Source organism: Hippichthys cyanospilos, chromosome 11 (assembly GCF_059441005.1).
Source record: "Hippichthys cyanospilos isolate Australia breed blue-spotted pipefish chromosome 11, RoL_Hcya_1.0, whole genome shotgun sequence".
Classification (NCBI taxonomy): Eukaryota; Metazoa; Chordata; class Actinopteri; order Syngnathiformes; family Syngnathidae; genus Hippichthys; species Hippichthys cyanospilos.
This window is the reverse complement of record NC_142379.1, coordinates 6,492,277-6,512,500: the sequence shown is the minus strand read 5'-3', so window position 1 is coordinate 6,512,500 and position 20,224 is coordinate 6,492,277. Positions and strand designations below refer to the sequence as shown.

Genomic DNA, 20,224 nt, shown 5'->3' with positions numbered 1-20,224 from the left:
GACCACTTAGTTGTCACACTACCGAGAGTGAACCACTCCTTTGGCTAAAATACTGCCAGAATCATGTGGAAGAAAATTACCAAAAAAGTTCCAAAATACTGCACAACGGTTGACTCTTTCAGTGCCATGGACGTGAATTCTCGTCAAATAAGTATTTTTTTTTTTTTAAATCATGGAGGGTAGCTGACACCCTTGACTAATTCACACCTAATAAAAGCCAATTGAGCACCGTAGTGATAACTATGACCATTGGATGGCACTGTTTCCACACTTTCAACACAGCTATTACCTACATGCAATTCAAAGTAAGGAATGGAAGTCAATTATTCATCAACCATTCATTTAACGTGCTATTTTTTAAGAAATTCTGTGTTGAAGTGTCAAATACAGAAAAAAACTCAGTTACGCTGTGAAAAGTTTTACAATTTTCTCAAAACAGGTTTCCAAAGCAATGGAGTTTGAAAATTCGTAGGGAAAAAAAAAAAAAGGATTTAATTTCAGATTTTCAGCACATTGTTTCTCTATGTTTAAGAAAAAACTAAACCAAAAAAAATCACTAAACAAAACCGATTCCATTCTATTGCCTCGCATTAAAAATACCTGATTTTGAAAGTTAAAATCAGGCAATCAAATCGGCCGGCCAATGAATCGGTCCGGCCCTGCTTACGATACGGTGTTGTTCTTTTAAACAATAACGTATTCCGTGTGAGACATATCACTTTGATGGGATTTAATCAATATTTTAATGAGAGCCTTCGGCCGCTCACCTGAGGGACTGCGGCGCCACCATGCTGTCAAACATTTCTATAAGCCTCAACTACTCATTAAATCGTTTGGCACGACTCCACTCTTGTAGCCCCCCCCCCAAAAAAAAAAAAAAAAAAAAACGATGAGCAGTTACACAAGCTAATGAGGCCAGTATGAATAAGTCAAACCCATCTGAGGAATCAAAGGTAGCGCTGGTCAGTTCTCGCAAACACGCGCGCACGCTGCATTCCGCCATCCTTCTCCTCATAGGGCTTCATGAATAAATGATGGCAGACGTCACTTTTCACCCTCAGGCGTTATTTCTCAACATCACCACCAAACACACACACACACACGCACACACATGCATCCTTTCAAGGCTTGACTTGCCCCCAATGATAACACACACAATATATATATATATATATATATATATATATATATATATATATGATTTAGTTAGTTGAATTTGTACTCAACTCACACTCATTTTGCCACATTTTCAGAGGGAGTCAGCACTGGCACACATAGCTCCACTCATCAGTATTCCACATCATCACTCATCGTTCCTCACGCCTTGTGTCTCTCCGTGTCACAGACATACAAATGAAAATGACACGGAGCAAAATTCCACCGTCTGTGATTGTGTTGCCTCATCGTGTACCCCGTCCGCATTAGACCTGCACACGATATACAAATATATATATATATATATATATATATATATATATATATATATATATATATATATATATATATATATATATATATATATATATGGTCCGCTAGCTCATTGCTAAAGCTAATTGTCTATAATGTTGTGATGTAACCCTTTAAAGTATACCTTAGTTTGTTGATAAAAATGCATCCACGTCACATTATTCACTTTTTGTTTTTTTTTTGTTTGTTTGTAGGAACGACGTGGCAAATTATTAGAGTCATATTCCAAAAAAAAAAAAAATTCTATAGCAACTGGTGGGTGCAAGGGATAGCCCTATTACCAACTTGCCATCATATCCAGTGCAGTGCATTGGTGCAGTGCATTAAAATTCTCCATTCAGTGTTCACAGCACGTTTTTTTTTTTTTTTTTTTTCCCTCCACCCTGAGCCGGATGCTTATGAAGAGCCGCCGGCATGGAGACGGCGTGTTTGTCACAGGTTGGATGGAGGTAGAATACTGGAGTCCACTTCTATCTGACTCATGAGGAGGAAGCAAAATCACTTGGACAACTCTCATCACGACCCAAACTAAAGAGTTGGCCGCCATGGGGTGTAAGAGATGTGTGTTGCCTACGAGACGGATGCAAAATGATCGCAGAGGCTGTCAGGCCATGCAGCAGGTGTTGAAATAAGTGTGTGGGTGCGCATGTGTTCACATTGTCTCCTCTTCAAAGAGACGTATTTGGTAATAATTAAAGTTTGCTCCTAAATCTTTTACACTAGACTATAATAATAATCAAAACCTTAAATATCTTCCTGAGACTCAGTCTATTCAAGTCTATGAATGAACCTTGCTGTCTCGCAGAGACAAAATGGACACAACACCAATGAATAGGCTGGCTCTCAAGAGGATCCGGCAACTGTGATGCCAGAATATGTCAAATTCACCTAACAAGATCGCTTTGACTTGTGAGCACATTGGGTTACATTCAGTAACGGTAGGATCAAAAAAGGGACCTGCTTAACCTTTTGGATTTTTCATTCAACTCTGTCTATAAGCAGGAGGCGGAGGACAAACAACCATTCACACCTAAGGACAATTTGCATAGCGTGCACGTTTTTGGAATGTGAGAGGAAACCGGAGTACCCGGAGAGGACCCACGCGGACTCGGGGAGAACATGCAAACTCCAGACAGGAAGGCAGGTGGATTTGAACTCGGGTTCTTGAACTGTGAGGCAGACTTGCTAACCGCTGCACCACCGAGCCGCCCTTTTAGGTCACACACAGGATTATTTCTAAAACGCGAGGATCATCCAAAGGTTATGATGCCGACATCTGATTCAGTTAAGAACGCATGGAAAGGTATTTCATTTGACTCATTTATTAATTGTGGTGTTTCGGCACACACACAGTCATAAATATGGTGGAGCAAGGATGCTGCGCAACTTTATGGCAAAATGAAGTCCATCTGCGTCGTGAAAAAGCAAATAACTGCTTGGAGCGCATTCAACGTTACACTGGCGAGGCGTTCACTGACCGCTCCCATGGTGGGAAATCTCAAACACGCTTAACCTAACGCACAACAAATGTATAACTATCATCAGTATTCCATGGAAAACCAGGGGACAAAAGTATTGAGACACCCCCGCGGCCCCTTAAGCTGTTATTTAGCAGTGTTAGGAGAATAAATAATTGAACAAAATGATCATTTAGCGACTTGATGATGTCATGAAGCTGTGGCTTTCATTGCGGATTTTTTTCAGCAATTTTTGAGCTACATAATTGGAGATGACGTTCCATATATCCCTCACACTCTCTGCTCTTCTACTGTAGCCTTCCTGTGAAAGCACGTCTTGAATATGGATAGGTGACCCCCCCTTCCCCCGACTCCGCACCCACCCAAGTGAAGTGTACTCCTCTTAAAAACATATTTGATGGAGCGTTGCCCCCAGTGTAACACACCTGCTTACTGTATGCAATCAGACAGGTGGATGTGGCTTCCAAGGTGTGTATCCATCCACCCCCTCATCCTTCCCTCCATCCATCCATCCCTGAGCTGTCCACACACAATGCACATGACTCATCCAGATGAGTCACCCCGCCGTCCCGCTCCCCTCCCCTCCCCTCCCCTCCCCCACGCACGCACGCACGCTCACACACACACATCTTTGTATCATATCCCCTGGATAACCTTGACAGAAGAACACAGGCAGAAAGGTGTGTGTGTGTGTGTGTATGAGTGTAGGTGTGTGTGTATGTGTGTGAAAAGGCATAGTCGAAGATGTGCTTCACGCCACCTACATCTTAACCGCATTATTCTTTTAACCGCATGATGGAATTTGGCCAAAAGGATTTAAAGTTTGTCATACACAGTTAATCATCAATATCTGAGCCGCATATTTTCATTATATCCTCCTTAGACCCAGCTTCTTGTTTTTGTGTCCACTGTTGTGTCCATTTTGTCTCAGCAAGACAGCTAAGCGTCACACCAAAACACGAGAAACCATCGAGAACATCCCCCACAGAATGCTTAAGATAGTGATCAGATAAAACTCCATTTTGTCCTCACGATACCCGCTGTCTTTATTCATGTCCACTGTTGTGTCCAATTTGTCGCAGCAAGACAGATAAGCATCCTACCCAAACATGAGACATCATCAGAAAGGCCTGACTGTCCTCTACAGGGCACACTAGGACTTAGTAGGGTAGCTAAAATGAGTCCAAAGATAGAGACCGGACACAAATGTCCACGACAGTGGACGCACATTAACAGGCTTGGTCTCAGGAGGATATTTTCATTAATTTGCGAGAATTAATAAAAGAACGCCGCAGAACGTTCCTCCATGGATCTACCATGGAAAACTAGAGGACAAAAGTATTGAGACACCCCCGCAGCCCCTTAAGCAAATCTCTAATGTATATGGGATCACATCTTATTCAAATTAATTAATTCCGTTTAATGTATTCAATTATTTTCATCCATTTATTTCACAAAGTATTTGGTATAACCGTATATGTTTTGTAAAAATAAAATCACAAAGAATTATATATTTGATTAAATGACTCGTTACCTATTGTGAATATAATGAGCTGAATTATAAATAAGGTCATTACATATGAGTATGAATGTTTTTTTTGTCTACATTTCAAAACCACCGTTTTTTATTAATTTGGCATTTCCCCCTCTTAAAATTGTTCAGTCTCACACTTGTGTGAATTTAAGTGAAAATACTACAAGGCAAAGTGTTTAGCATGTTAACAAAAAAAAAATCATGGTTTGATGAACTTATTTTACCATAAATCCAACCCATAAAATCGAATTCTCAATCTAATTTTGTGGATTATGAAAGCGATATTGCTCGTCTTTATTACCAAATAAAGACAGAAAAATAATCAAGCATCACGACTCTTTGAAATTCCAAACAGAATTTATACCTTATTCTAAAATTCTGTCCACTTAAGTGACATAACTTAGCTTGAAAATGGCTTGTGTAAAAAGTATTCTGACTTCTCTCAATTTGTTGTTCAACATGTAGTGTAACCAGTTCACCAGTAGATGTCAGTGTCGCTCTGGTTTAGTTATGCTGCGCGTTATGACGGCAAGGCCTCGACATGCTGCTGTTGCCAAAATAATCAATGAGGAAGGACAAGTTGTTCAGTAGCTTGAAGCACCAAGGCAAAGCGTGCGTGTGTACCACCAGCAAGCTCCGTTTAACAAGAATATCTGAATTTAACCCTCATTCAGGGGAAAGTGTCTGAGTCTTTTTTTTTTGAAGGATAAAATGTGGGTGTGGTGTCATTTTGGTGTGGAAAATGGGGGTATTAAATACTTTTGTCAGTAAAATTTGGGTGTTGAACCCTTTTTCTCTGCAAGGTGTGGGTGTTGAGATGTGTGGGTGTTTGAAAGAATGTGTGGGTTTTGAGCACTGTTACTAAAGCAAATGTGGTTGTTGAACCTTGTTAGGGAAAGTGTAGGTATTGAAGGAAAAATATGGGTGTTAAACAGTTTTCCTAAAGAAAAGTGTGGGAGTTGAGCTCTTTTTGCCAGGAAAATGTGGCTGTTAAACCTTTTTGTCAGAAAACAGGACAGTTGTGCTGGGTAAAGTGTGGGTAATGATCCCATTTTTGTTGTTTTTAGAAAAGTGTGGGTTTCTGCCTTTTTGTAGGAAAGGTGTCGGGGTTTGAGACCTCTTTTTCCGAAACTGTGACTGTTGAACAGGTTTGCTGGGAAATATTTGGGTTATGAGCCCAAGTGTTGGTGCTGATTTTTATTATTTTTGTGTGGTTGTTTTTTGGGGGAAAGTTTTCTGTGGGAAAGTTTTGGTGTTGATTGAATTTCACTGAAAAAAATGGGTTCTTAATTATTTACTAGGAAAAGACTGGGTGTTTATCATAAAGGCCTGGGTATTGAATAATTTTCTGTGGGCATTGAAACATGTTCAGAATAAAACTGTGTTTTTATTAGATGTGTTGGATGTTTTACCCTTTTTTTGTGGGAAAAGAGTGGGTGTTGAATCTTTTTTCCAGGAAAAATGTGGGTGTTGAAGTGTTTCACTAGGAAAAGGTGTTTACAAAAAAAGTCTGGGTATTGAAAAATTTTGTGTGGGTGTAGAAACATTTTCTGAGTTTAACTGTGGGTTTTGAACTGTTTTGAAGAAAGGTGTGGGTAATAAACTTAATTTGATTTTTGTTTAGATGTGTTGAATTTTTACCCTTTTTGTGGGATAAATGTTGGTGTTGAATCTTTTACCAGGAAAAGTGAGTGTTTATAATAAAAGTCTGCAAAGTGAATACTTTTGTGTGGGTGAAATATCTTCTCGATAAAACTATGGGTGTTAAACCGTTTTGCCAGAAAAAAGTGTGGGTAATGATCTTATTGTTTTTTGTTTTGATAAGTTTATTTTATTTTAAAAGTGTTGGTGTAGAAGTGTAGAAGTAGAAGTCTGGGTATTTAATACGTTTGTGTGGACGTTGAAACATTTTCCGTAAAACTGTAGCTTTTACCTTTTGCGTTTTATTGGGAAAAGTGTGGGTAATGATCTTATTTGTTTTTTGTTTTTTTTTAGATGTGTATGTTTTACTCTCTTTATAGGAAAAGTGAGTGTTGAATCATTTTTCCAGGAAAAATGTCAGCGTTAAATCGTTTTACTTGGAAAAGTGTGGGTGTTTATGGTAAAAGTCTGGATATTGAATTTATGTGGGTGGTGAAACATTTTCCTGAGAAAATTGTGGGTGTTGAGCCCTTTTTTTGGTATTTAAACAGGTAAAGCACGGGTGTTGAACCATTGCAGTGAGTAAAGTTGTGGTGTTGAACCTTCAATATGGAAAATGTGGCAGCATTTGAACCTGTTTTTTGTGAAAAGTGTGGGTGTTAAAAAATCAAGCGTGTTCCCCCTTGCCAACATCCCCGCTGGCATGCATTTCTCATTGACAGCGGCCGAATGTTCCAAAAGTGTGACATCTTCATGCATCATGCAGAAACATCCAAAAGGAAGAGCTGATGTATATTTGGTAGGGCTTCACATTGCAGGTGGGGTGCCAGCAGCGTGAACGCCGACACTTAACATTCCTGCAGTCGTCGTGTGAGCGTGGGTCGCGACGCCGAGCTCATCCGGAGTGATTTAGAGGCGGCACGCCGACCGCCGCGCTGCGCCGCACACGCCGGCTGTGTAATCTAGTTTTGGTCAACCTCTCCCACAATGTGCCAACACATACTCAAAAGCCGCCCTGTGGCGTCCTTTTCAATTTGGGGCCGGCGTGCTCCACAAGGAGATGCGCGCCGGTGGGGGGGCGCTGGGGGAATTGCGGCCTGTGCTTTTTGGAAACGGCCATTCCTCTCCAAGCCGGTGGCACTCGCACTACACGCAACCTGTCATTAAGAGACTTTAGTGGGATTTTCAACGAAAGGTGATTGGATTTGTCGAAAACGCCGTATTTTTATGGAGGGAGGAAAAAAAAGCTTTGTTATGAAAATAATTTGACCCGTCCTAACCGCAAAACCATAATTGCCTTGAAAATATGGCAAAATACAGTGCGTCCGTGGTCAAATATTGCACTTTTGCGGCAACAGATAGTGTTCTAAACGCAGCGTGGGTGCCGTGTTTGTCGAGTGCTCTGCGGGAGTTTTATGGTGACACTGATGGTGCTAGAATATTTTAAAGTTACGAGCACAGTCGCTTTGTGTTGTGCTTCTCACTTTTGGGGGCGCCACGGGAGATTTTAATAGGATTTCTGCAGGGGGTTTTTAAAACTCATTCAGTACTGGCATATTTTATACCCTCCCCAAAATGACAAAAAATATTTATATAAATATTATGTATAAATTGACACCTGGTATTGAATTTCTGGACTCCGAAACAAAACAAAAAAAATTCAACTAATTAATGTGACAGGAATATGTTTCTTTTCAAAGGAAAGAAAATTACCTGGAACATGAAAGAACCTATTTCTAAATTGTATTATTTTAATTCTTTTCAAAAATCTTCAATGTTCTTTTAAAATCAGGCGAGCCGGAATCAAACCAGGTGATGTTACACGATCAATCTTCTGATGTTGCTGAATAAAATAGTATGTAGTGTGAGGAAGTGTTAAGTGTTTTGTTTACAGTAGCCCCAAGTGGTATGTATGTGTTGTTTTGTGATCAAAAAAAATGATCCAAATACAAAAACTGTAACAATTACATTTTAGAATTAGCAGCTACAGTCTAGTTCCAGCCTGTTTTGATCAAAGGCATTTTTTTTAGCCACGGGCCACGTTTTGTTTCCAACTCGACGACTCAGTTTCATACCAAATGTGTCCAAGGAGTCTGAAACAATCTGTTCAATATATGCTGTGACGCATGACGCACCCTCCCCTGTGGTCGGCCGCCATGTCGCAAGTCACGTCGGCCGTTGTCGAGCTTGTGGGAATGTGGCGAATATGGTTCTGAAACACTTGACCTTGGCACCGGCCCGCTTCCCTCGCAGACGGGGAAGTGGCGAGCGATGGGGAAGCCACACGGGCCCCGCGTGTCGGGGGGTTCTCAAGAAGTGACGCTTTTTGTGAACTTTTTTTTTTGTTGTCGTTGTTTTACACTTGTTTGAGCCGGGGTCGCGACCTTTTGGCTGTTGCGGCGTGTCTTCTAGTTTCACTTCATCTGTCATGCAATTGTCACTTCAGAGGGAAAGTTGTCTTGTGGCATTGTGCTCATTTGGGCTTTGTTTCTGCATTTTTTTGCATATTCGGGCATCTCTAATTGAGGCCTCCATAGAGAGGGTTTTGTAATTGTAGGTGTCCCAAGATGGCGGCGGTGCATTTAACTCATTCACTGCCAATGATTGGTGTAGATGTTAAAGATATATTTTAACTGCGCTGAAACTGAATGAGTTATTAAGATGACATTTTGTTCTGTTATTGGTCACATCTCAATCAACAAATTCATGGTTTATTTTCGTTTTATTTATTTATTTGTGTTTTTTAAGAGTGGAAAATTGCAGCAAAACCATGCATCTAACATATACAGTGTTATTAAATTTTGCACAACTCACCTAAAAGTATTAGCTTGCATACTAGCATAAATAACACACTAGCACAAACTGGCATGACATCGCAAATCAGTAAATGACCTACACAAGAGGCTCATAAAAGTATTAGCTAGTGTATGAGCAAGAATAACACTAGCACAAACTGGCATGAATTCACAACTACACAAGAGGCTAAAAAGAGTGCTAGTTAGCATACTATTGTTAATAACACACCAGGAAAAACTGATATCACAGATTACCTAAACAAGAGGCTCATAGTGATAGCTAGCATACTAACGTAAATAACACACTAGCACAAATTAGCATAACAGTATTAGCTAGCATAAATAACATGCTAGCGCAATCTGGCATGACAACAGATCACCTACACAAGTTTCCTAATTGTATTAGCTAGCATGCTAGTGTAAGTAACAGTATAGCAAAACCTGGCATGATATCACAGATTACCGACACAAGAGGCTCAAGCTAGCAAACTAGCGTAAATAACACACTAGCGTAAGCTGTCATGACATTAAAGTTGCATCAAATATTATGGCTATTTGCACTTTACGCCTGCTGTATTAAGTCACTTAAAACCTGAAACATTAAAAGTAGTAGTGAGAAGCAGAAACACTGAGATTCGTTCAAGGACCGCCAACAAAACTATACATCTTAAAAATTATGTGAAGATGAATGTGAAAGTCTCTAGCAAAGACTTGTTGTGGGTGTTACTGTAATACTAAATAAAATGCTACATAAATGCTGTAAATGCAGATTTTATTTATTTTTTTTTTTACGACTTGAAAAATCTCACCGAGACAGATAATATGTGTCCTGGACTAGCGTAACTTCGCCCATACCAAAATAAGATTTCTATCTTGGACATTGCCCCACCCATCCACAAAATGTCGCAGAAAGGCACTTCGGCATAATACTGCTAACAAACAAACAACAACGCTATGCAAAAAAAAAAATAATAATAAGCTTAGATAAAATAGCACCACAGAGCAATAGGGAGCAAAATCGGGGATGAGTTAAATGTAAATGAAAAGGTTTTATAGTTGAGCTTTTGTTCTAGAAGTAACTTTTTAACGCTTTGCGGTGGGGTTGCAGTGTGCAAGTGACTTTGCCCTGTCGGTGCACCCTGCGGGCCCCCCACGCACACACACACACGCACGCACACGCGCACACACACTTAGAGGGCTAATTAAAAGCCAAAGTAAATGAGCGGCCACTGGGTGATTTACGCCTCATTACATTCCTCGGAGCAGCGAGCCACAAGTGTAACTTATCACTGACAGTGCTTCATTTTGGAGGAAGTGAAAGATGCTAAATCGAGACTTCACATAGATGAGCGTTATATCGGATGCGCTAACGCCTCAGCCGATCTCTGTGTGCATGAGTCAATTTTCTTTATATTATATATATATATATATATATATATATATATATATATATATATATATATATATATATATATATATATATATATATAATATTTTTTTTTTTTTTGCATGTCTTTAAAAACAATGTGCTAACGGTAGGGGTCTGACAATTGATCCTTGTGGAACACCATTCAAGGTAGGTAAGTTGGTAGATTGGTACTAGGTTATATTAAAACTTGGGGGATTTTTAAGCGTTCTTTGCTGATTATCTTGAGAGAAACACCAGGTTTCCTGTGGTGTGTTACCAGTTAGTGTTCCTTGACCTATAAAACGATCTAAAGGTGTCCAGGATGAGCGCTCCGGATTTTGGCATCATTTTTGTGCCTTATTACGGTTTGATTTTATTCTAGAGCGCTTTCACACCCTCGGTCATGAGTTCCATTGGCTTTTTGCTCGCCAATAAAACGTACACTTGAGTTTGAAGTCTCTCATTCAACAATCAGCCGAAACACATCAGCCAAGATGCGTTTCTATGTTTTTATATTTTTCCCTGCGTTGACTTTTACACGGTTTCTATTGTTCCAGAGAGGCTGATTGGACGCGGTTATGACGTGCTGTCAGGTTCTGGTTCCAGATCAAACAGACCAGCAGCTGTTGTTGGCCTTGACCGGGGCTTGGCTGACCAGCTTTGTCTTTCAAACAGACCTTATCTTCCTCGGCGCGTCGGACGCTTGGGAGGCCCTGGCCGGAGAACACCTGCGCAGCTGCACGCGGGAATGGGAAGGTAAGCTGCGGAATAACGTGGAAGCTTCTCCGGGAGATGGATTCAAGCTGCGTCTTTGCGCATGTTTACATATTGCTTCCATGTGGCGTTAGGGCCGGCATAGCAATTTTCTGCATGTTCGAGCAAGGTTTAGCTACAAGGTGGAGACCGCTGAGGTTTTCCATTGTCAAATCAATTTCATGCACTTGAGAAGAACAATTACAAATCGCTCTCAGGGGCCTTTTCAACTCACGGACGATAGACAGAGGCTAGGATCACGTGTGACACAAAAGGGAAGTGCAGGCCATACAGTAATCAATCTTATTTCTTTTTTGAGGGGGAACTAGGGCTGAACAAGTCATCAAATTCAAATCAACATTACCATTTATGGAATACAATTATCAAGTTGCAAAAGCTGCAATTTGAGGAAGTCAACAAAGAAGTTTCTGTTTGCTTACATACAGTAGTTTGACCACCGCTCAACGGAATCTTGCAAAAATCGCAGGAAAATCTATGTCATGAATCCTATAAAAATGCACCTCAAAAATTGTAATTATAATGGTTTTATATATGTTTATATGTTTTATATGGTTTATATATGGTCCAAAATTTGGACAATTATTATTTTTGTACACAAAATCTTTCACATCCAGCTACAATCACATAGAAATATCAGAATCATTGCATTTTGAAATTTTAGATGTTTTAATCATCTGCTGAAAATTTCAGCTCCCTAACATTATGCCAAAAGGGTGAAAGTGGCCTCCCTTTTTTGCCATTACCATAGCTTTGCCACTGACATGAACTACGACAGATTTCGTTTTGCCGGCAATGAAGTAACGTGTCCAGAAAAGGATCAAACAAAGAGAGTTCAATGTTTATGAAGGCTAAAAATAAGCAAACCATCAAGCAAATAGCTTTTATTCAATTTGTGCAGCTCCCTCTCGGGACATTATGGGTAATCACTTTTGCTTATCGTGACTCACTACAGTAGCGCCGTAACTGCAATGGCTGTCAGTTGGGTTGAGAGCCAAGGCAGCAGTTGCTATGGTAACTGCCTCTCGTCACGAACACACACGTACACACGCGACGACGAGGCTCTTACGCAGGCAAGGCCACTTCTTAGTACAACCCCAGAGAAATCTTCTCATTACCGTCAACGCGGTTGTTGTAGTGCGTTATATTGTGCGTCACTGCGATTCCTTGCGCATTATGAATGTTCTTCGGGGCCATTTTGTTTGCGTTTTGTTTTTCATAGAAATCGAATATCAAATGCACTCGTGATTCAAGGTCAAGGGTGTTAGATAATGCGGGTTACCTTTTTTAAGATTCGAGGGATTCTATTCACTGTTAAAATCATTTTTAAAACCTTTAAATTATCTTGTCTATATCTTGTTACTAAGCACATTATCAGGCTGGTTGACCAAGTATTTACTTGTAAGCCTCAAAAGTTAGTATTTAGCATGTTTACTCGCAGATTAATTCATAAGTTAGCGCTGATGGGAAATTGTTTAATCATGCGCAAATGTAGTGTCATTTAAACGGCTAACGAGTAGGGATGGGACGAGATCTCGTACGTTGAGGTCTCATGAGATTAAAACGCCACAAGATTTCTCATCCCTGCACAGCACAAGATCTTTTTTAGGGCCACGAGTAGAATTTTTAGGGCCACTGTAGAATGTGCTGCATGACGGTAAAACACGCCACTAAACGTGGTGAGAAGGCCAGTCAATGCTTCAAAATAAACCTAAATTAAGGTAAGGACATGAATGCCTTGGAATGCTTTTATTTTGAAGTTTTTCCAGAAGCATAACGCAATGACGTAGTTAGCATACAAAATAGCTTTACTCACACTTACAAAGTTTGGTTAGACTTTAGCCTTGTAAAATCAATTAACATTTTAATCCAATTTTTCAGGTTTTGCCGACCAGTCAACCGAACCTTTTATGAATACGTCAGATCATCATTGTCTGTGTTAACGAGCTTATTTTATTTGGTCGGAACTCAAAACTCTGTAGATTGCCTTACTGTTTAAGTTTGTATTTAATCTTTGACAAAGCACCAAAGTAAAAAGTTCAACTGTCACCAAAGTCATAAAACGTCCTCGTTGAATGTTTACCAAACGTCACTGATCGATCCAAAGATCTTTTCTATCAAAGCCACAAATGTGAACCTCATGGCGCGGGGAAGGAAAATCCTCAAGTGCCAAAGTGATTAGGGTGTCACCTCGGGGTGATGAATGTCTGAGCAAAAAAAAAAAAAAAAAATCCATCTTATCAATTCTGATTTCTTGATGTTTTTCATTCAGGGTGAAGCGGTGAAGTCATGCTGTTAGCATGTATGCTAGCGTAGCAATGAGAAAAGCTTGCTAGCTTGTAGGGCTGCACGATTACGTCCACAATAATAATCACGATTATTTTGGTTGAATTGAAATTATGATTATTCATCATGTTTGGTCAAACACGTCTATTTATTACCCTTTTTTTTTAAACAAGCAGTATATAAACAAGGCTTCAAGGCTTGATACTTACTAATAGTAACAATAAACTAAAATAAATAATGTAAATTATTTACATACTTGCTGAGTGCAAACCAATAAAAAAAAAAAAAAAGAATCTTACTTAAAACCAAGCACATTATTAACTTTTAAGCAAGCAAGCAAATTTTAATCAAGCAGTCAAGATGTCATTTTCGGTCATTTCAAACTGATTTTTTTCCGATTTTGGGTCTCAATCGACAGCTAGCACTCTATATATTAGGAATCGGGTGAGAAACTCAATGTCATTTCACACTGATAAATAATATATTATGGTGAGAAAAGCAGAGGCTTTCAGCATGCAAACATGTGAGAAACATTGCCCCCTGGTGGTAGAATGACAAAGAGCTTGATTTGACATATATAGCCGGCTTTTTAAATGTTAATATCGCCGAGGATCAGCTTAATTTTACTGTGGCAGCCAATATCGTGATCACGATTAAAATTTTGTTTCTTGTGCAGCCCTACTAGCATGTTAGCGTGTCTGTTTTTTGTTTGTTTATTTTTTTACAATAAGAAAAGCAAGTTTTTTTGTTTTTTTTTACCTTTGTTAAAGTTGTTTTTAAATCGTCGATGGAATTCTACTGGTAACAGACTAGTCGCAGACTTTCATTTCAGCGAGATAAATGAGCTCAGCATTGGCCAAAGTGGCAGAGCCCGTCTACTGTATACACACCTACAAGTGAGTGTGTATAATCTATGGAAACACTCTCAACACTGTGTTGACACCGCAGGTGATTTGTGCGTCTCCAAGGGCTACCGTATAAACTCATTTTAATTCTTCCCCGCTGCTGTTAATGCACGTGGGCGTCGTATTAAAGTCGTTGAGTAATGGCGGCTGTTCCGGTGCCCGACCATGTCTTTAAACAAGCTCTGCTTGGGCTGCTTTGACTCAACTCGCGCTCGAAGTTAATGTGGTCCAAATTCCATGTTGGTGCGACAGTCGGCCATGCATCGAGGTCGACCAAATTGGCAATAAGATGTGAAAATCGAGGATGAAAATGGGTTATGTCCAGCGTTTTTAGTGTACAATATACGTTTTTTTTTTCCTTTTTTTTTTTTTTTTTGCATCACAAGTTAGGAAAAACCACCATTAACCACAATTCAAATTATTAGGTGAGGAAATTCAGAAACTTCACATGATTTTTATTTTTTTTGTATTGTTTCAGTCATATTAAAAAATATTTGTTTTTTTTTGTAGGTATTCATTCATCTAGTCCACAAACTGTAGTTGTAAAGTGGTGAGCATTTTTCTCTGGTAACCTGTCCCAATACTTTTGTGATTCGTAATTACAAGTGTACATTAAATTTTAGTATATTTTCAATATTGTGGGAATAGCAAGGTCCACAAATATAATTATATTAAAAATATGAATATTAGAAATCATTTAAAAATCATATAAAATGTATATTTTATTTGTATTATATCAAATGGTCATAGTTTTATTCATTCACAATTTTATTTGCCATGTTTTTTATATTTTAATTATAGATATTTTGTCTTTATATTTCTATTTTTAAAGACATTGACGTAATGAAAAAATAATATTTTTTTATTTCCAGTATATTTTTTTTTATTTCTAGTATATTTGTATGTTAGTACATATGTGTTTTGTGTATTTTAAGGTCAAAGTGTTATTTATTTGCATTTTTCATTTCAATTATACAATATTTAATTCTAATTGTATGTTTCCAACAATTTCACCAATCGAAAGGCCGACAAATGCTTTTTAGTTTTAGTTTATAAAACTAATCATAATTTCATCTATTCCCATTCAAACAATTGTAAAGACAAGTGAACCAATAAGCATTCTCCTTAGCAAAACATCAACACAATAAAACAGGTCCAACCTAATTTTTTTCCATTGAGAACACACACAAGCCCTTCTTTTTTTAATAAAACATAACAATAAAACAGGTTCATTATTTTTAAAATGTCACACATATTCAAAACAAAGTCAACATCTGTTTGAAGTAAAATATCCCACCAACAAAGCAGTTCACCATGTCCTTTTTTCCTATTGGCCTTATTTCAAAATTTAACCATAAGCAAACAATAAACTATGCACCTTAACTACCAAGCAACATGTTGCGCAGTTGTTGCAACCAAAACCCAAATAAAAAGTAACATTTCACTTATCAAAGCATCTCAAAACAAGTTGCATGCGACCATCTCGTGTAGTAGCGGTGTGTAATGTCTTTTTTTTTTTTAAACAAGGGACTTTTGAAGCGCATTTTCTGCTAACGCTACAATACACTACGCCGCTAATTATGCTAATCATAACAATGGCCACTGTTGTCACACTTGCACAGTGCGTACGCATGGAATTGGATTTAATTTCAGCTAGTTCAACAAAACTTCTGCTGGCCACATGTGTTTGTGTTCAAAGCGCTGTCCGTTGTTTGTTTCCTTGTTGAGGACTTGCTGTGGCAGCAATGCTAATGCTAATCACTCGCAGGTACTTTGGAAAGCATGATGGAAGCCCTCCACAATGGGGGGTGCAAAATATGGGCCTTATACGGACAGATTTCTTCAGAAATCTGGGCAGCGTTTACAAGTTCAGGAGTCCTGCGATACTTGTTGCATTCATTTAGATTTTTTTCATGGCTTTTTAATGAAAATATTATAATTATATCATAATAAAATGAATAAGGATAAATATAAGGATAATTAAACACGAATAATAATGATGATAATAATAATGCCTCTATTTGGCGCTCAAAAAAGCAAGATACAGACTCGGACAGCTTTTTCAGCAGAGCTATTAACACTGAATAACAGCAAAAAAGTATATTTGTTATTCTGTAATATTTATTCTACTTATTGTTTGTACTGTATTTTTTAAATTTGCACCACAATCAGACCCGCTCTTCCATTTATGCTGCATACCAGCTACACAATGACAATTAAGGTACTGTATTCTACTCTATTATAATGGAAAAGATTTTTTTTTTAAAGAACTGCTTTTTTCTTCTTTTTTTTTTTTGCTTTGACTTTGCCCTTTTTACTGAAATTAGTTGCTTGAAATATATTCATTTTTTAATCTTCATATTTGTCTTTTTTGTATAAAAATAGTAAAAATATTAGTACATTTTTTTAATCATAGTAAGTATTAATTATGTGTGATTAAGTCAATTATAAATATTGGATATTTCCAGTAATTATAATGGTATTCTTAAAAGAAACCGCTCTCTATTTTTTTTCATCTAAATGTGCATCCTATCCCATCGGAATATTCACAGGTCTCTGTCTTTTTGCTGACAGAAAGCAAATAAATGTTTTTTCCCCCACATTTTTTTTAAAATCTCTTATGCTGTTGTAAAACGTTGTAATAAAGAAACTAATGACATGATGCCCTTTCAGTCTTCAATCACATTTTCCCCCAACTTGCCATTATTTCACAACTGCCATATGTTCATGCGTAAGTGCTGGATATTTATTTTTCCCCATGTATTTAATAATTGTCATACTGTACAGCATATTTAATATATGTCATACCGTAAGCTCGAAAAAAGAAAAAACCTACAATCACGTCATTTGTATAACTACAGCGTGTGAAAGGAAGGGCATTTTGGAAGTTTAAAATGTACATAAATACATGTATGTACTTCACCTAACGTCTGCAGTCTTCGCTAAGTGTTAGTTTGTGCTCATCACAGCCTCACACGACAATTATTTTGACATAAAACGTTTGTCAAATTAGTAGTCTCTGTCAGTGCGTTACCATTTGACAGAGAAAAAAAAAACTCAGCGGCGTTTGTTTTCCCTGCTCCTATTTGCATAAACTGGCTGCAGTTGCATAATTTAGTCACTAAGGGGCAGGCTTTCCCTGTTGCAGGCAGGATGTTGTTGGCCTGTTCGCTCAAAAAAGCACATGGAGCTGATGACTGACGCGTTAACACCCTCAAGGACTGTCACTTCCACTCCATTGGATTGAGTTGTTGTGACAAGCTCTTCTGCATTTTTGTATATGACGTGTGTGTGTGTACATCGAAATGCGGACACGATGTGTGTGTTTACTGTTTATCTCTTTCAAATGGCTGCATGTACGAGTGGGATGAGTAGTTGTCACTTTTAAGGGACTTATTTAGTCATTTCCAACAATAGAAAGTACAGTACATATTTTTTTCTGTAATATATTTAAGGACTAAATTAGTTTTCGTGTACAAATAATACTTTTAAAAACGTATTTTGCCACCTGCTGTTGAATAAAAAATAACATGCACTCAAGGCTCTGGTAATAACCAATCGGCTCAGTTTATGAACGTCACATGACGAAACCCAGACAGCAGGTGAGCCCTGATTGGTCCTTACCTGAGCCTTGAGCACAGGTGACGTCATTTCATTCAACATGTTTTTGATGTTAGGAATTGTACTGGAAAAATAATTGTTATCAAGTTATTTTTTTAGTATCTCTTTAATTGTGCGTGTATGTGTATAAGTGTGTGTGTGTAATTTTGTGTGTATAAGTGCACCTAAATTTAGTTTTTTTATGTGTGAATGCATATCTGTCTCACTGTTTGTGTGTGTGTGTGCACCTAAATGTTTTGTAGGTTTTTCGTGTGTGTGTGCAGTGTCTGCACCTTTTGTGTTTGTGTCATTTTTAAGTGTGTGTGTGTATGTGTACATGCATGTGTACATGCACATTGTTGTACTTTTGTGTGTATTGTGCACTTCAATATGTAGTTTTTATGTGTTTATGCTTGTGAATGCTGTTTTTTTTTTTAAGTTTGTTTTTTAAAAGCCAAACTGTATCCTGCAAAAGACGGTAGTGCGGTTCCGATAGTCATTGAAAAACAAGTACATGTTTGCACACACAGATACGTTGTGTATGCACTTCAAGTGAACCAATCATGAGACTGAATGAAAAGGCCATGCGAAACTTTTGGTGACCCCTCAGACATTTCCAAGTTAATTGCAGCCGCTCACTCACTCAAACATACACACACACACAGGGTTTTCTATCATAGTGTGGACATCCCATTGACATAATTTCCTAATTCGGAACTCTAACCTTCACCGTCATGAAAAATGGCCTAACCCTTAGCCCGGTGCTTTTCAAATAGTGGGGCTGGCCCCCCTTGGTGGTTATTTTTTTCTGTTTTAGACTAAGCTGTAACCTGTATAAACGCTGTAGAAGAAATATTAACAGTTGTTGAAAGTTGATTCATATTGTTATAGTTTGAAACGATACAGGATTAGATATATTGATACAATACAGGTTTAAGTATACTTATACAATTTTTATAGATAATAATCTTATTTATAGTCAGCGCTTCGAGTGGGGGGGGGGGGGGGGGGGGGGTTCTCTTTTCTAGAGGGGCCTTGGTAAAATATAATTGAGAAGCACTGCCTTGGCCTAACCTCATCCAAAACCTATGAGCAAGTCCCGACACTCAAAAAGAGATCTGAAATTGTGGGGTTAACTAAATCAAACGTGCAAAAGGTCCCCACAAAGAGCAGAAAACCGGAAATGTCATCCCCACACACACACACACACACACACACACACACACATATACTGTTTGTTGGCCACATTCGAAGACAGGAGGTGAGCAGTCGCAAGCACTCGCATGTTCGCCAGTGTGACCGTGTCAACGAGCTTTTACTGGTTTCCCAGGGTCAAGTTCCCCATCTTATTTGAAGTGTGTGTCATGTTTAGAAACACACACACATTCCCCGCTCGCGTGTCTGCTTTTTTTCCCGCCCTGTGGCGACGCGAGCATGTCTGAGCACTCTCACCAACTGGGCCTCCCGCGAGCGACGTGAACACGCTGGCACCGCATTCCGCATTCTCGGTTTTTTTTTCTCTCCCTCGTGCCCCTCGGGCTTCTTTTTCGGGAACATCTTACCACCAAGGCAGTGTGTGTGTGTGTGTGTGTGTGTGTGTGTGTGTGCGCGCCCTGACCCGCACATGAACCTTGACCCCGGTGTGCCTGTGGTCTTTGGAGAGTGCTGCCACACAAGGCAGAAGTGAAACCTGTGGGTTGCTCTCTGACTGCTCGCCGTTGTTGGTGTGCGTGCGCATGTGTGTTTATGTATAGAGTTATCTGTGTGTGTTTTGTACCCACAGACGTATCGGCGCGGCATCTCTGACGTTCGTCTTTTTCTCTTTCCAGTGCGGTCACATAACGCAACGGGCGGAAGCATGTCATGTTCACACACAGGTTCAGAATTTTGACTTCTCGTCCCTTGGGTTGTCCCTTGCCGCCATAACGTGAGTTTTTTTTTTTTTTCTTTTTTAATTTAAATGTTAGTGACCAGGTGCAAAACTGTTGCGGTTGTCATCCAGATGAGCGGTGGCGAAGGCAAAATGTGTTTTCACACAGCCAGTAGTTGAAGAGTCTCGTTGTGAAACTGCGATAGCGATTTAACCTACAGTACACTCTTCTTGAGAGTTGGGGGGGCAAAAAGTCGAGTTTTGACACTCATTTCCTAAAACTTGCATTATCTAACGTTACTTGTAAGTCGATGCGACGGGGAGTTTTAGTCACTCGAATGACTACTAGCGGTCTTACTAGCGGAATTATTAAGGATGCAGCTTTTATTGCTAGCAAAGCATACGATTAAAAACACACTTTTGATAACGCTTCCATCGTGCGTCTCATTCTGGTGTTGAAGACATTGAG

General features: G+C 39.0%; 1 protein-coding gene across 3 annotated transcripts in view; it reads left to right on the top strand.

Moving 5' to 3' along the window:
* The window catches only part of LOC148415637 (uncharacterized), a 68,960-nt gene that overhangs the window by 10,439 nt on the left and 38,297 nt on the right, over positions 1 to 20,224 (top strand). For all 3 annotated transcript variants that reach the window (XR_015867296.1, XR_015867295.1, XM_088428377.1), the window contains exons 3-4: positions 10,999 to 11,079; positions 19,715 to 19,812. The gene's annotated coding sequence lies outside the window, so the exon portion shown is untranslated. The remainder of the gene's footprint in view (positions 1 to 10,998; positions 11,080 to 19,714; positions 19,813 to 20,224) is intronic.